The 19,266-nt window shown below is 33.9% G+C and overlaps 1 protein-coding gene across 1 annotated transcript in view; it reads right to left on the reverse strand.

The window, feature by feature from the left end:
• Positions 1-19,266, reverse strand: part of Schip1 (Schwannomin interacting protein 1) — a 225,802-nt gene that overhangs the window by 142,064 nt on the left and 64,472 nt on the right. The window lies entirely within an intron of this gene.

Raw genomic sequence — 19,266 nt, forward strand, 5'->3', positions numbered from 1 at the left:
ACAGAACACTGTGAGTACTATCAGTTTAATTATGGCCACCCGGTACTTATATCGTCTGTTGCACAATACTGTTGTGCACAATCATCTGCTTGACTAGTTTAGATAGTACAATTTCACAGGTTCATCTAGTAAATTAACAGCGATTGTAATGAAGATCTGTGTTTATTATTTATAAATCGTTTAATTTGTTAATCAGTTACGTAATTAGAAAAAAATTAAATATCTTTATAATATTAAATAATATTTTCTGAATGGCAAAACACTGTTGCGTTGATGATAAGAAAAAAATTATTTCTATCAGTGGCAATACATCTGTTTAAATCGCTGAGTTTGTTGATTCACTTCGAAAAACAATAGCATTGCGTTTTGCCAACTGGCAACTCATTTCTTTTATATTCCTAAGTTTTCTGACTCAATTTTAAAAAATTAACATCTTACGTTTTGCCGAGTGGCAACACAAAGGTTTTGGTAATTAAAATTTAAAATCAAAACTTTCTTACATTCGGACAAAATGCGAAAATAAAAAACATATTCTAAATTCGGGCTTCGAAGAGCAAATATTCGGTGGACTTGGGATGTTCAAAATTTGGTAACCCGTAGGTAAATGTGAGGAACGACATTCAAACATAGATATGAATAAATTCTTAGTTATTTAATTATGGAGATAAAATTTAGCAATGAATCGAATCAGACAGTCAGATATTTTACATTTGCTTTCGTTTTGATGAATATTATTCTGTAGTCAGCATTGGCACTTTTTCCCTATTCTGTTCAATTACATTTTGATCTCGATGATTAAGAAAGCGGTGAAGATGATTATCTGGTTATTTATTTCATTAGCACATTAACACCTTTCAGGTAACGAAATATTCATAAGCGGTCACGTTGAGTTGGTAACGCCCTTAATTATCTTATACTTAAATGCTTGCGCACATGATAGCATCACTTTCCTACACTTTGGAAACGCTACAGAAGAGCAACTCAGCCAGCTATGGGAGAAAATGAATAACGTAAAGAGCAAATGTAACTGATGGGAATACTTTAATTTGCGGAAAATTAATAATTACTAGAGGTAGGAAGAAGAATACGTTTTCTCGAATTTGAATTCGAATCCTCTAATCTTGAAATTCGAGAATCCTACATGCAATAATAATGATGACGACGATGATAGTAATAATAATACTGCTGTTGCCTTGTCCATATATTTCATGGCAGAATGGTTGCCAGAGCCTCAAGGAGGTTGGATTTCTACCTCAGTTTTGAAGGACAAGTTCGATGGGGAAGGGGATCCGAGAGGGTCTCCCACCCTTCTACCACCAAACCACACGAGAGGACTTTCGACTCGTAACATATTTAGAGTGCCAATGTCCCCCCATGCCCCAAAGACATTATACAAATATCCATGCCTTCTCCGGGATTCAAACCCAAGCTTTTTGGTACGCAGTAAACTCCTTTAAAACCACCATATAATAATAATAATAATGATGATGATGATGATGATGATGATGAAGAAAATCTGAAAGGATTCAGATTTTAACGTCGGAACAGAAGAGTTGTTAAGGTTTTCTATACTCTCCCTACGCATCACAGATGATTTTGGACTCGGCTCCTGCTCACGTATTTTTCTTCACCTTTTTAGGTTCGCTCTCTTTGCACTTACATCACATAAAATTCAACAACAAAATCACAAAATACTTTAAAAACAGCGTATCTTTAGAATTCCCCACAGAGTGTTAGGGGCTTCTATATGTTTTTTATACTCGCTATATTATTTCTTTGAAAACTAGCCGCTCGAGCAGCCAGCTGCCTAAAAGAGTTATAAAGAAGATAAAGTACATAATAATTTTAATGAGTTCAGCTAGTGTTATTTCATACAAATATTTATTATTTGTAAATAGACATCTCGTGATTTAAATGCATTTTTATTTAAATCAATCAGAGCAAAAAGTAGAAAAAATATATTTAAGAACTGTGTTTATTGCTTTTCAATCACTTTGCTTGCTACTCAGGTAACATAGAGATTAAATTTAGAAGTTAAACTTTTTACGTTTTACTGAATAGCAACATGCCGGTAGGTGAAGGTAATAAGTATTCTGTTTGAGGTAGTGGCAACATATCGCACTCGAACAACCAAATTTGTGGATTAAAATTGAAAGATAACTTATCTTAGACTTTGCAAAATGGCAACTGTCTGCCCCGAAAGAGATAGAATTTTTTTTTGTTTGTTTTGAACAGTACTGGAATTTCTCGCTTTCAAATCACTAAGTTTGTTAAACAAATATTTGTTAAATTTATACAAAATATGAAATAAATTCGAAATTCAAAATTCAGGCCTCGAGGTACCCATGTTCGGGCGGAGGATTACGTGTTTTAAAAATTCGGTGACTCTAGTGCAGTCGTTTTTCCACAATTCAGGAAAAATATATACATCAGATATATACAGATAGATTTTTCATTACTTAATTTTTTAAAATATTACACCACTAGCGGAAGTTCCCGATGCCAGTTGATTTAGACCGAGAGTAAGGTATTTAACAACAGAAAGAACGAGATACCGCTGTAATCCTTCTCTAAACGATTCATAGTCATACATTTTTTACTCTGATGCTATATAGAACCCACATAAAAGATTTCGATAGAAAAATAAGCTAATTCTCTCTCATTATATCAGCAACAACGGCACGCAGTTTTTAATGATTTTCGTCTTTCTAATCAAATAGTCATAAAAGCTCAAGTTCCATTCAATATTTCACCTATATTCAATTTTAGTCGATTAAAGGTGGAAAAAAAAAACCATAATTGATCAGAAATCGATAATGCGAACAAACAAACAAACACACAAACAGCCATTTTTCTTTATAGGAATAGATTTTGTAAAACTTACACATTTTTCATTAACAAACTCTACGATTTAAAAGCGAGCAGTGGCAACAAAATAAAGCAGATTATCATCTCCAGCTTGGGAGATTGTTGCCACTCGGAAAAATGAGTGCGAAAATGATCGTTTTTCCGAGTTTTTAAATAATATCTCTGATTTTAGCTGTTTTTTTGGGGGGGGGAAGTCGACGTCGACCTTTTTCCAGGCCCCAGAAAAGAATTGTAGAAAGATTGGTGACAAGAGCTATAGTAGGGACTGAATTATCAGAGGACAAACAGACGTTCTTCTTTATATATATAGATTGATAAAACATCGTGGCAGCAATTTGAAAGTAGTTCGGAAACAAAATTGATCCCGGAAAATATGAATTTCGAGATTAATATCACCTCTGATGCTTCTAATAATAATGAATTAATAATAATAGTAATTGATCAGAATTAATCATAATAGTAACAGTAATGGGATAGAATTAATAACAAGAATACTGGTTATGGAATAAAATTAATAACAATAGTAATGGAATGATAATAATAATAATAATAATAATAATTGAATTGAACACATTTTCATGGTGATACAGAGGCCTGGGGCTTAATCTGCCAACTTTTCGGTTACAGGTAAGCAATCTCTTCTCGTGCGTTTAATGCATGCTATTAGTGTGGTTTAAGCAGCAACACAAGATGCTTTGCTTTTGCATCCATTTAAAATCTTAATATTCTAAGAGTTTTGTATATTAATATTTTTAGCACAGCTTCTATTTAGCTGTGTATGTTTCTAATTTCATGGCTAAATGAATCTTATTATTCATGGGCTCGGTCTGCAAGAGTAGTAGGTACATCTTTTGCGATGGGGAAATATTATCTGCCTTTTTTAATCATTGTTATAATCCGCCACTGATCATCTATGCGAGAAGAATTACGTTCTCTCATTACCTGCAAAAGATAGATCACATTTTCTGCCAGCTTTATAAATTAGGCTTACTTTGTTAAGGGGAAAAAGGGGATAATATTCTTCTTCTCCTTTCTGCCTGGATTGATTTTTCCTTTTTCCTTTTTTTCACTTTCGCGTTTTTATATAAAAATACAATAGGGCACATATGGAGCATAGGCTACCTTTGCCTTATAAAAAGTACAGCGTTCAAGTAAAACTTTTCATAAGCTGAAATAGCGTAAATAGAAAAAGCAATTATTATAAATTTATGTGGAAATCGTTTTTCATATCCTTGATCCTTCGAAATTCAAGCTAATTACAACACATATTTTAAAATTTCACGGCAAATAAATTATGCGTTTTCTTATTTTAGTTTACATATTTATTCTTGTGGATAATTAGCATCTGAAATTAAATTGTCAGTCATTCAGAAAACTCTGATACACAGCACTTTATACAGTTCTTCAAGCTTTAAAGAAATAATATGCATCAAAGCATGATAAATTATGCTAAATGCTCTAGAAAACTCCACACCCTTTCCGGAAATGAGAGGCTTCAAATTTTAATGTCATACCAAAGGATTTATTAAGCCTTTTTATGCAATCGCTGAGCATCCCAGACTACCATTCTGCTCTTGGACTCACTAAGAACAAAATAAAGGCAAAAAGTAAACTTCGAGACTAATAATACCTCCGATGCTAAAAGGAGAAAAAACTAAGAGCTAGAAAGACCAATACATACTCTTACCAAACAATCAGAAACAATACATGCAGTTGAAAACCAAGGCGAAAATCTTTAGAGGTGATGACAGGACATTAAGTTGAGTTGTCGGAAATCCGACAATAATAATCTGTACAGTACAGACTGGAGTACAGAACAGAAAGTACCCTAATTGATATCCATCGGGTCACTCAATTTATTATTTCTATGTCTATCTCTCTTGGAATTCAGATTTGTTGTCTGCAATGGTTGATATGAAAGGCTTAAGACAGGACAAATTGTTCAACTGCTCTCATTAACATATTTTATTTTCTTGTACAAAGTGAAGGACTCATTATAATTCTGAAAAATTTCGGTTGTCAGATTTCAACGGAAATACCCGTTTTAATCATTCCCAAATCCCTTTTGACTGATTTTTTTTTTTTTTTTTTTCTTGACATTTGTACGTTAGGACAAAATAAAGGACTCTTTATTCAAAAATTGATAGTTCAAAATTGATTACAAAATGAGTTTTTCGTGACGACGTATGTAAGACGTCACGAAATGTACGTACATACGTATGTATCTCGCATAATTCAAAAACAATTAGACGCAGAGCATTGAAATTTTTCACACGGGATTGCTCTAATGTTTCGTTTTACATCTGCCTTTTTTATTGCAATCGGCAGCATCAAATATGTATGTGATGTTTTAATACGTAGAAGGAGTTGAGTTGAGTTGAGAGCAGAATCTGGACACCCGTGCGGCTTACTAAGACTATTCGGGTCTAGTCCAGGTTCCGCAACTATCCGGGGCAACACCTCATGGGGCCTATAAGGGCATACATTGGTCCTGTATACATGCTCACATAGTTCATAACATATGCTTATAGTTACATAATTCATAATATATGCTTACATAGTTACATAGTTCATAGTACATGCTTATATACAAGTAGTTCATAATACATAGATCTTTCATAATACTTGCTTACATAGTTCATACATATACATGCTTACATAGTACATAGTTGCTTACATAGTTCATACTTGCTTACATAGTTCATAATATATTGAGCCTGTTACATAATACATACATAGTTCATAATAATTCTCATTGGCCATAGTACATACATGTTTCATAATATATACAGTGGGCCGTAATACATACATGTTTCATAATATATACAAAAAAAAAAAAAAAAAAAAAAAAGGAGAAGAGAGATTGACAGGGAACTATTCCACACTGCACAAATCTGTTCCCAATTCCTCCAGTTTCTGCATTATCTTGCATATTTTGATGCGAAATGCTGCCTGTTTGATCAGATAACGCTTATGAGAAGTTGCCTGTTCCGGAAGCTGCACATGCTACTGTGCGGTTAGAGGGCATTGGGTCAAGTAATGGTCTGGTTTACCAATGCCTCCACAGACACAACTTTCGGTATTTGCAATTCCTCTCTCATAGTAATAGGAGGGGAAAGGCCCGTGCTCCGTCACAAATCTCGTTATTTGTGGGGATGACTCGAGACGATCGAGCAAAACTTTATGGTAATATTCATAGGTCTTCCTGCTTTGTTCGGTAGAGTCCCATTTCCATTGCCACTGGTGCTGAGCTGCTGTCCTTGTCACTTTTTTAAGGTGAGACCACGGGAGTTTGGTAATTACGCATTGTGCATCGATATTGTGAGTAGATTTACGTAGAAGGAACCCGGCACTTTAATTTCTGGCATTCGAAGAGACTTTACTGTTTAGTTAGAAAAACGAATGTATAAACCAAAACTTCCAGACGTATCCGTTTCGAAACATAATTTTATTTTATGATAATTCACATCAGATAATTTAACAATCAGATAATAAACAAGGTATTTTTTCAATCATAGTTAAATACAACAATTTTTATGTACATGGGTTTACGACCTCATCTTGGATAGGTAAGCATAGCAGCAGAGATTTTTAATGCAGGAGAAGTTAACAAGAAGAAGTGACATAATTGCTTGTGAAGCAGTATTTATAGCAGGCAGGTGCATATGTACAGCTAAACTGCGATTGGTTAATTTTATGTTTTAGCTCTCTTTTTAAGTAGTGTGTTATGTAACGTGGAAAGATCTCGAATTTGGGAGAAAAGATGAACTTCAAAGAGGGAACATCAAATTTAGAATAGTCAATTTTGAGGTTTCCGATTATTTCTTAGCCTAGCCATCGTATTTTATTATATCTTACATATATATACAGCAAAAGTGAATCTATATAGTTAGGTACCCACCCGCCTTAGCCGGCTTAAAATTTCTTACCCAACCTTTACTTTTAAAAGTTTTATACTCGTTATGAAAAAATTAAATTATAAGAATTTTGACTACTGTACGACAAGAAATAACTGTGATATTTAATTAAAACAATTTACAGTTGTTTATGCTGTTTTCAACTTGCTTGGAGGAATCGGTTTATTAAGTTAAGATAATTCAAGGAAGTTCAATAAAAATTGCGTATTAGAAGAAAATTAAGGTGTTGTTCACATCAGATTTTTTTATATAACGTACAGACCTTTTCTGGCAGTCAAAATATCCTAGACAACTTTTCTCAACATGTTCCTTCGCAGCTGTTTCGTTTTAAAGGAAATAAATGATTGCAGAATTCGTTTTATTTTGAACTGGTTTGCACATCGTGCATTAAAAATAAACAAATTATTTTATTCGTTATGAAATTTATTCATTATTCGTTATAAAATATGCAAATTAATTCATTGCGAACCATCATTTTGTAATTTATTCATAATAATATATTTTATCATTTCACTGTTAACTTGAATATAAGAGAAACATTTACATTAAAGTGTTATAGCAATAATACTAATTTTTATTAAATTCATACATGTTCGAATTGTTTAATAAATAATTTACTACGCAAGATAAATGTGAAGCTGAATTTTCTTTTCTTTTTCCTTAGCTTTTAAATTTACTGAGCTACGGAAGTATTAATTTACTGAGTAAATTTACTGAGTACGGAGCTACGGAAGTATGTGTCTTAATTACGGAAGTATGTGTCTTAATTACGGAAGTAAGTTTAAAAGTGGTAACGAGCGATCTAAATTGCATAGTTTTTATATTCGTAATTTTTAATCCCAAATATATGTTCTTACATTTCATGAAAGTTTTAGTTTATTTGAGATGGCATCGATCTGTCTTACCTTGGCTTGTGTCAAGTATTATCTCTTATTCCTAAAATGAAGCTGTAAGTATAAAACATACTGAACCCACAGTTGTTCTGTTGCTTAATTTGTTTGAAATGAATGATTATAATTACCCCTACTTCTATGATACATTTTAGTAAATTTTAAGATTCGACGATAATTTGAGATTCGACGAGTATTCAATTTCATGGTCAAGTTACTGGGATGATCAGAAACGTAACCATGTATTACGTCTTGCAGATCGGCTTAAATTCTACGTCTTTGAATCATTAAAAAAGAATTTTTTCAGTATGAAAGCAAAGAGACTTTTGAAAGTGTTTTGAATTTTAAAGTTTCGAAATTAAATATATTTATTGCCATTCGTAAGATAATTTAGCACGTTATTTCTCCATAGACAGTATTTTTTCTACTTACGAACGACCAAATGATTTTGTGCCGCGTAAATAACACATGCGTCACAAACATCTTTTATTATTTACAATAATGCTGTGCGCTCTACACGAACACATGCATGGACACTTATGAAAGAAAAAAAAAAAAAAAAAAAAAGAAGGGAACAGTTTTATAGCTTCTGAACTACTGAACCAATTGTTGAAATTTAACTTACGTTTTTATGTCTTGAAAGCACAACTTAGGATAAATGGCATACTGAGTTTTTTCATATTTCGACTGTACGTCTTAAATTATGGCAAAGTGCTAAGTTTTGCAAAAATCGCACGAGTAGTTTTTAAAAACGTAGCTCTCAAAATTTTAACTGCTCAGTGTCAATTGAATTTGGTATATACTATTTGGTAATATGAATTCCTAAAAAAAATAAGAAAGCCTTTTAAGCAGAATCCCATTGAGGAATTTTCCAGTCTTTTTTTTCCGTTATTACGTATAGTATAATTATCATGAATAACATTAGCATCACGCAAATCGGATTGTACGTGATTAAGATACATTTTTAATTATATCAAATTGGATCTGGTTCTTCATTTCAGTATTACGAGGGAACGCAGATTTTATACAGTTGAATCAATATACTCATACATTATAAAATTATAACAAAATAACACGATAAGCATAAAAAAGTGTAGCAAAATTAGGTAATATTTAAGCATTTCAAAATCGTAAAGCAACAAAAAAAAAAAAAAAAAAAAAAAAAAAAAAGCTTCGATTTAAAAAAAATGTTTTAAAACAATGCCAATAGAGGGCAGCACGAGGCAAAAATTTGGTTTCAAGCAAGGCCAACTTACTCAAGGCCTGCCAGTGTGAAAATATTCTTTTGTGTTTTCGGTTGCCTGCGTGATATTCCTACTGACCGCAAGACGGCGCTACAATTCTGCTACACTTTGCGATGTTTACAAAAATCGGGAAAGTACCAAAAACGAATTCTGTCTTGTTATATGCAAAGTTTAAAAACGATTAATTCATAGTAGTCAGAAATTGTTGATTTCTTATTAGTAAAAATATTTTAATTAGAAGGAAAGCATGGAATTTCAAGCTATCTCACCTTTTTTTTTTCACACGTAAACACCAGCTATTTGATCTCGATTTTAATTCCTGCTTTCTTTTAGACATTCGCTATTCTGAATTGTACGCATTATAACTATTTATTCTAATTTAAAGGTAATTCAGAGTATACACCTTATTTTTTAATTATTTATATAGTAAGAAGTTAACAGATAGCTTCAGATCATGTACTATTTCAGTGAAAAATTTTCAAAATATTTCTATCGGCTTTACTGAGCCAAAAAATAATTTAGTATTCCCCTATCAAAGATGTAATCAACATATTAATACACCGTGTTCTAAAATTTGTATATCTGTTTCCACGGCATTGGAGTAAAAATATTACTCAAAGAGATTAAAGTAAAAATATTACTTAAAGAGATTAAATTTTACATACTGAAGAATTTTTTAATTATTAAATAACTGCTTTTAGGAAATCTTAAACAATAAAAGTTTAAATAATGCAGATTTTGATCTCTGTGCAGTATTTGCATTGCAGATGATATTCTAAAATTATTAGGCAAAAAAAAAAAAAGACTTACTGTGGCATAGATTTTGAACTCAAACCTAAAGTTGCTTTTTTTGACTAATTTTAATATTACTGTACGTATCCAAATGATCAGAAGGTTGTTGATGCGTGTTCCTTGATCTATTGCACCAAGATATTTTACTGTACATTTATTTACAATTTATTTACAAGTCGTATGCCACCTGGCATGTTTACAAGCGTTATGCCTCCTGGCATGTACATGATAGACATATTCTGCCACCTGGCATGTGAATTGATACATCATATTAGTTTTCTGCCACCTGACAGATACGATGCAATTACCTCAATTAGCGGTAATACGCCCGACATTTTGGCGTGTCCGCTTCCCTTACGTTCTGTAACGCAACTAACTTTTTGTGCGGTGCGCCCTCTGGGCACAAATCACCGCAATCACCGAGGAGGCCAAAACATCCTCCCCCCCCCGATGAATTACATTCATCTTAATACAATCTTCAATATATGCAAACAAGTAAATGAAAAATATAGAAACTGAAAACATGCAAAAACCTTCAAAAAATTACATATTACACTTACCAATCTTCTAGCAAAACATCTTATATCTTACTATATTGAAACGTTAACTATGAGGGTTAAACTAGAACAAACAAATAAAATTATTAGTACAATAAGAAATGAAAATAATAATAAAACATATTCAATATGAAACAAACACTTAAGTTAATGTTCTTCAACTGGTAAAAGACACAGTTTGGTAATAGGACGTTTAATGTCCCCGTGCACAGTTTTTAGTCTAACCACTCGGACATTATTGTCTCTTCCAGGAAACACTTCTATTACTCGCCCGAGTTTCCAACGTAAAGAAGGCATATTATCTTCTTTAATGAGAATTAAGTCATTTAGACGAATATTTCTGCTAAGCTGTCTCCATTTGCTACGCTGCTGTAGTTGGCACAAGTACTCTTTAGACCACCGCTTCCAAAACCCTTGGAACATCTGCTGTGTTAGTTGCCATCTTTGCAATGGAGACACTCGTACTTCGGTTAAATCTTGTTCCGGAACAGCTGTTAAAGAAGTCCCTATAATAAAGTGTCCAGGAGTCAAAGCTGTCAAATCATTGGGATCACTTGAGACCGGTGTTATTGGCCTCGAATTTAAGCATGCTTCAATTTGTGCAATTACAGTTAGAAACTCTTCATAAGTCAAAATTTGAGTTCCAACACATTTCTTTAGATGCAGCTTCATAGATCTAACAGCTGCCTCCCATATACCACCATGATGTGGAACAGCAGGCGGGTTGAATATCCAACTTATGTTTTCATTTGCTAACCACCTTTGAAATTCTGAAGCCTTCCGTAATTCATAGGCGGTAAGCATACCAGATTGCATTTCACGAACGGATTTACAGTTGTTCACGAAGCGCAGAACATAAGCCATTATTCCCAGTACTTTGGTTAAATTTCCGTACAGTTCAAGATTTAGTAAAGGTTCTGTAGATTCCACAAGTGTTTTCAAAGTAACACATTTACGTTCTTCACTAACGTTTTGCAAGTCAGCTTCGGTATTCATTTCGTTTATGTGATGTCGAATATCTACTTCTGAAAGCCAGGGTGGCCCAGAAAACCAATCACTATCATTAATTAGAACTTCAGCATCCATGCCCCTCGTAAGTTTATCAGCAGGGTTTGTCTTCCCACTGCAAAAGTACCAGTTGTTTAAAATTGTTTTCTCTTTGATTTCTACCACACGATTTCTAACAAATTGTTTCCACTCGTTGGCAGATCCCTTGATCCAGTGAATGCAAATTTGGGAATCAGTCCAGTAAAATATATTTCCCTTATCCAACTGCGGAAATATCGATTGCAAATACGAACCTAATCTTGCAGAAATTAATGTTACCAAAAGTTCAAGCCTAGGGAGTGTTACCCTTTTTAATGGAGCCAAACGGGATTTCGACATTATGAAACTTGTTTTACATTTATTTTTCTTCTTAAATCTAAAATATGCTACGGCACCATAACACTTGGGACTGGCATCAGAAAATATGTGAACTTCTATTAACTTCCAACACATATCACTGAAGTACTGTCTGGGAATTTCGAAAAACTTTATTTTTTCAACCTCTTTTAACCATTCCTGAAATATGAATTCTGTATCAAGGGGAACACTTTCGTCCCATTGAATACCCTTTTCCCACATAGTTTGCATTAAGAGTTTAATTCGAACAGTAAATGGATTCATAATTCCTAAGGGATCAAACAGCATACCACATGCTGCTAAAATGATGCGTTTAGTTACTTTGAGATTTTGTAACTTCTCAAACTGAGATACATCTATTTTCAGATTATCATTGACATTGTCCCAGATAAGACCTAAAACTTTCAACGGTACCAAAGAGTCTTCAGATGTTTCACGAGAGTCAATTCCATTAAGTTTCCATAGTTCATTCAGCTCAGGTGAGTTTGAAACCCATCTACGTAAATTCATACTGGCCTCGCTAAGAATGAAAATCATGTCCTTGCTTAAATGTAAGGCCTTTGCTACATTAGCTGTCCCAGAAATTAAATCATCTACGTAAAGCTCTTTTAACATACTGCATGCCTCTTCGTAGGCATCTTCATACTTTTTTAAATGCAGTCTTACTGTAGCTGTTAATAAATAAGGTGAGCACTTGACCCCGAAAGGAACTTGATTGTGTTGAAGAACTTGTAAGTTGGAATTACTGTGATCGAGATTTGACCCTTCTTCATTTATCCACAAAAACTTTAAAAAATCCCTATCTTCTTTAGCTAAGCCTACCTCTAAAAATGCACGCTGAATGTCGGCACAAAACGCAATTGAATGTACCCTGAATTTAATGATAATCTTTAGCAAATCAGGATTTAAATTAGGTCCGCTTTCCAAACAATCATTAAGTGATAAATTTCCCTTACTTTTAGAAGAAGCGTCAAAAACTATTCGAACCTTTGTAGAATCCTTCTGCTCGCGCACTACCGCGTGATGAGGCATGTAATACCCCGTTTTCAAACTACTATTTAAATACGTATCTACCCGTTCCACTATACCATCTCTCAAGTGTTCATTAATTATCTCATTATATTTTAAATATAGCTCGCTATTTTTCTGAAACTTATTATTTAAAAATTGTAAACGCTGTTTCGCGATTTCATAATTGTTATTTAAACCTTCAACACCCTCTTTCCACAATAATCGAGTTTCATACCTTTTATTCTTTTAAGTTGTATTTCGTTCAAATGACTCTAAAATTTCTTTATCTGATAGAGATATTTCTTTATCCGAACTTATCCCAATTGCTTCTAATTCCCATAATTTTTTAACTCTTTCATAATCTAAGTCCTCATTTACAACGGTTATATGATTAACTCTTGCGTCCTTACACTTTGATCCTTCGTCCTTGCCTTGAATCACAAAACCGAAAGTGCTTTCTGTTGCGACTAATTTTTTACAAATCTTCACGTTTCGTTCTCCTAAAATTTCCCAAATATAATCCGAACCTATTAATACTTGAATTTCGTCATTTGTACCAGAATCTGCTAATTCTATTCCCTTCTCAAACGCCATCTTTCGTATCCACCGAGAAGGAACTTTTACTTGCCCTAGTGTTATAGAATCAATGACTATTGCGTTAATTTTTATCTTTTTATTGGGATGGTTTACATTTTGCAATACGATTTCTACGATATCATACAAGCGCTCTTTTGCATCTTTGCATCCAAATGTGAAAATAATAAGCGCTTCTTTATTAATAATTTTCAACCCCAGTGAATCAACCACTTCTCGTAAGATGAATGACTTTGTTGACCCTGAATCTAGCATACAACGTAATACCTTTTCGTTCCCCCTTTTACACCTAACTGTTGCCGAAAACGTCTGTAAAAGAACGGAAGTCGGTGGTTTAATTTTGTTATTATTTTCATTACATAAGAGCGAAAGAGAAGCTTCAGGGATTGGCGTTTGTTTTGTCTGATTGGAAGTATCCATCATTAAATCTCTCGATGCGGCGTCACATATTAACGAATTATGTAAACCTTGGACATTGCACAGTCTGCATTTTTCATCTTTATGAGCACAGAAACGCCTTGGATGCCCTTTCGAAAAGCAAATAAAACATAAACCTCGAACCATTAATGCTTTTCGGCGAGCCTTTAAATCAAGTGCGCAATCATGATTCATATGACAAGCAGATAAACAAAATATGCAGACATTTTGATTCTCTTTCTTAGGCGGGGTAGAGAACTTTCGATTTGGATTAAAATGTGATTTTTGAAAGTATTTAGAGGGAGTTTCGCTTTGAATAGTTAATACCGAAGCACCTTGCTTATTCGTACTGTAATCATTTCTTTTAGAATGCATGTAAGATTTATTTTGATAACCTTGATGGGAACTTTTGTTTCGTATTGGTGTTTCATTTACATCAAAATTCTTAGAACGCGCTAACATCATTGATGTTTCCCTACATTCCACTTCAGTTTTCAAGAACGTTAGTAGTTCATTAACATCGAAATTTTGTTTATCACTTCTTTTCCTAGTGAATTCTAGAGTTAAATTCTCGGGTATTAACTTTAACAAAATAGGGGATAATAAATATCCATAAGAACCACTAGTAACATTTAAAGAATTTAAATTCCTTATTTGTATTTCTATATCGTCATAAAGCTTCCTCAAAGAAGCCGTATTTCCGGAATATTTTACAGGTTCTAAACTCAACAATTTATTCATATGCGCATTAATTAGCAGGTCATCTCTGCCGAAACGGGTTTTTAGTATATCAACAGCCACCGTATAGCTTTCACTAGTAAATGTTAATCCACTAGTAGCATTTAAAGCTAAACCTCCCAAAAGCGATTTTAAATAACAAAACTTGTCAACCGAACTGAGACTTTCGTTTTGGTGAATGGAATTACTAAACTGATTCCAAAATTCAAGCCAAGAACAAGGATCACCGTAATATTTTGTAATTTTTAATTTTGGCAATTTTAAAGTATTAACTTCACAAGTTTTCAACTTCGGGGATATAGTTTCCTTACTAGAATTTCTAGATTCAACTTTACACGCGTTTTTTCTTAATTTTTCCTGAATTTTACATTTAAAACTTATAATTCTTTCCTGATATTCCTGCGCGGAAATTACTTCTGTTTCTAACTCCTGTTCCGTAATTATAAGTTTTTCAATCTCAGAATCGTATTGTTTCAACAACTGCGATTTTTCAAGTAACATTTCGAGTAATTCTTTTAATTTCTCATCCGCGGTTTCACCCTCTTCTAACAATGCAGAATCTATTTTACTCATCAACTTGGTAGTTAAGTTACGCGTCACCGTATGCAACTTCTTTGCCTTATTCATAGCCTCCATTTTACCATTAGATTCTATCAACTATAATAATCACCAAGATTTTTATTCAACAATTCTATTCAAAACTGGAAAAATGAAAAAGGGCCTACCTCGAATTTCTTCGCGTTAAATCCTGACTTTTCAGTCATGAACTCACTAATTTTCTTCGTCCATTCTTCATCTCCACAAATCAAGTCCGGTGTCACCAGAAAAAATGTACGTATCCAAATGATCAGAAGGTTGTTGATGCGTGTTCCTTGATCTATTGCACCAAGATATTTTACTGTACATTTATTTACAATTTATTTACAAGTCGTATGCCACCTGGCATGTTTACAAGCGTTATGCCTCCTGGCATGTACATGATAGACATATTCTGCCACCTGGCATGTGAATTGATACATCATATTAGTTTTCTGCCACCTGACAGATACGATGCAATTACCTCAATTAGCGGTAATACGCCCGACATTTTGGCGTGTCCGCTTCCCTTACGTTCTGTAACGCAACTAACTTTTTGTGCGGTGCGCCCTCTGGGCACAAATCACCGCAATCACCGAGGAGGCCAAAACAATTACACAGGTGTGTTTTTCTTCACTTTCATTTGTATTCTAAATTTCATTGATGTTAACATTAAGAAACTAATAATTGAATTAAGTGCATTGCAGCAATTCACATTTTCAGTGTTAGAGAAACTTCAGTTTTTCAAATGAAAATAATGAAATTTTTGATAAAGTTATTGATCAAATCAATCTGTTTGTTATAAATAAAAGAGACACAGACATCATAAAATATATTTTAACAGCACACAAAAAAATAATAACTCTCATAATCACAATATATACTTAAGAAAACGTTCAGTTCTGTATATCAAGGATAAAATTCGAAAACTTGCAATGGCTGAATATAAATAATATATCCCTCATACATGCCCATAATGCTAAATAGAATGAGGTATATATACAATTTTAGATATATATGCATTTAAAGTTAGGCCAAAAGAAAAAACAAGCTTATTAAATGCATCACTTAAATATACAGCAGGTAGACATTTTTACACACATACAACATTTATCAGAATGACATGTGTACAAAATTTTATGGCTGGCAGCGTGAGATACTGATATAGTTCATTATCAAGAATAATGTATACATGAAATAAAATTACTGAATTTCACAAAACAATATTACTACTATTAAGCACACACACACATGAGTGCCATCTTGATACATTACCTACATGACATAAATTACAGATTAATCAGAAGAAAGTTCCACACAAAGTTTTGAAAGTAACAGCATTAGATGCACAAAGATTTCAGAATTAAATAAGCAGAATGAAGAATTTCAGAACTGAGTTCAATGAAGGATATACACAATTTTAAACCTATATGCATATAAAGTTAGGCAAAGAAAAACAAGCTTATTAAGTATAACCCTTAAATATACAGCAGCTAGATATTTTTTACACATATGCAACATTAATCAGAATGACATGTGTACAAAATTTTATGGCTGGCAGCGTGAGATACTGATATAGTTCATTATCAAGAATAATGTATACATGAAATAAAATTACTGAATTTCACAAAACAATATTATCACTATTAAACACACATGAGTGCCATCTTGATACATTACCTACATGTAACTACCTGACATAAATCCATGTGTACCATTCCCATTCCCATTCCAGATTAATCAGAAGTTACAAACAAAGTTTTGAAAATAACAGCATTAGATGCACAAAGATTTCAGAATTAAATAAGCAGAATGAGGAATTTCAGAACTGAGTTCAATGAGGTATATACACAATTTTAAACCTATATGCATATAAAGTTACGCAAAAAAAACCAAGCTTGATAAGTATAGTCCTTAAATATACAGCAGCTAGACATAAAATACACTTTTTGTTAATAACGAGCCACGTTACAAATAATGAGCGTATAGCAAAATTGTAGCAGAATGTGAGCGCCACCTAGTGGTGGATTTCGCGAAAGCCACTGAAAACTGGGAACCGGAATTTCGTTCAGTCTGGCAGGCCTTGAGTATAAGTTGGCCTTGTTTCAAGCTAAAGTGCAACCCATCGTTGTAACCGTTGTATGGTCGCGTCGAGACTGTGGTGGTGGTGGGGGGGGGGGGGTAGAAAGATTTCGTAATCTTTCCTCTAGCTCTCAGGGGTCTCCAAAGTTTTCAGCCCGCGGGCCGTATTGGCTCTATCACGAAGCTTCGAGGGCCAAGTTCCACTTAATTCATCATATCACAGTGATGCAACTATGGTGAACAGCATACACGTTTTTAAACGAGGCGCTGAGACTTTTGTAATTGGATGTATACTCTAAGATCTTACGAAGGATCATGTTTTTTAGATTTTCATGCAGTTTCACCTAACATAAATTTCTTACAGCTTTTTTAAACATTTGCAAAACATATTTTTGTCCCAGAATACTAGAGATTTCTTTGGTTTAGTATGTACTTTACATTTCAATGGATTTGCCTCTCCGTTGTCACAAATTATCAGCGCATATTGTTTATATTTTGATCAGGTGCAAACATTCGCTCATAAGTATTTCATATCCTAGGCAAGTTTTGTGTGAAAAAACATCTCCAGAATTAAAATAAATTGAAACATATACAGAATAAAAATTAAGATTTAAATAATATCACTACTGAAAATTTCTATAACCCAACTTGAAATACTGCTAAGAAAGTAGGAAAGATTACACACGAAATCTTTACTTTTGTAAAAAATACAGTGAGAACTTTTTACTTCCTTGCACGAAATAAAGGGAGTGTTGTAATCGCGAAAAATTTCGGATATCATATGTAAATGAAAATATCCATTTTGATCGCTCTCGAATGCATTCGAACGATTATTATTATTATTTTGTGTGTGTGTGCGTGACATCTGTACGTACGGACAAAATAAAGGACTCTTTTTCCCAAAACGGATGGTAAAATGAATTTAGGAGAGAATTTTTCGCGACATCTGTACGTATGTATGTATGTATCTCGCATAACTCAAAAATGAGTAGCTTCACAAAGTTGAAATTTTCTATATGGGACTACTATTATATGTAGTCGCGCACCTCCTTTTTTGGTTGCAATCGGCTGCATCAGAAGACTGTATATCTATCCACTCTGTTACCCAGCTCAGCGAGCTCAGTTTTTTTTATTGCAGATTTTTCTTTAGAAGTGACTCAGTTACGTTGCTCTTATATTCCGGGTAAGGTTTTTATGACGTTAGATAATCTGCATGCAATAGTTGTAGAATTATCAAAATTTTAAAGTTGTTTGAGGGCTGCTAAGCCTAACGAAGTCGGCATTTTGTTCACATTTTAAACTCTTGTTTTGTTTGAAGATGTTTTGAGTTTTTAATGTATTTTTTCTTTGCTGCGAAGCGAGAACTGAATTGATTGAGAAATATATATCTTATGAAATTCGAGGAAATAAGTTTAAATGAAGTGTGGCAAAAAATGTTAGTAATTTAAATGACGTAGAGGAAGTCATGTGTGTTCACATGAGATTTTTTTTATAGAGTGTTACTGTACACTCATTGTAAATTTAGAAATGGTTGTAGAATATTTATAATATATTTTATAAAGAACGTAGACGATAGGCAGCGCTTTCTAGATTGGCTGTTATATACAAGGGATGATCAAATGAAAAGGTACGGAACGACACGGTGGGTACAAATGTAGACTTTATTCAAAATATACATCATAGGCCTGAGCACGGCAATCCCACTGATGGACAAGCTGCAGGATTCCTTGTTCCCAGAATTCCTGTGGCAGTGACGATAGCCAGTCCTTCACAGCGTCCTTGAGTACGCGTAATTCGAGTTGAAGCGCTTCCCTTTCAGGTGTTTCTTCAGTGGACCAAGCACATGGAAATCGCAGGGCGACATGTTCGGACTGTAGGGCGGATGGTCCAACGTCTCCCACTTCAACTTGGCCAGTTCCATGTGTGTGACTCATGTGGAGACGTATGGACGCGCGTTATCATGGAGCAGAACCACACCCTCCGTGAGCAGCCCCGGTCTTTTGCTCTTGATGGACCTGCGTAGGCGTCGGAGTGTCTCACAGGTACACATCGGAGTTAACGGTTTTTCTGTTCTCGAGGAATTCCACAAGTAGCGGATCTTGAACGGCGAAAAAGACGGTGAGCAACACCTTGCCTGCTGACGGCACGGCTTTGAACTTTTTAGGGAGAGGTGACG

Source organism: Stegodyphus dumicola, chromosome 1 (assembly GCF_044657685.1).
Source record: "Stegodyphus dumicola isolate Sdum_Otavi_A_Nest chromosome 1, ASM4465768v1".
In the NCBI taxonomy this organism is placed as follows: domain Eukaryota; kingdom Metazoa; phylum Arthropoda; class Arachnida; order Araneae; family Eresidae; genus Stegodyphus; species Stegodyphus dumicola.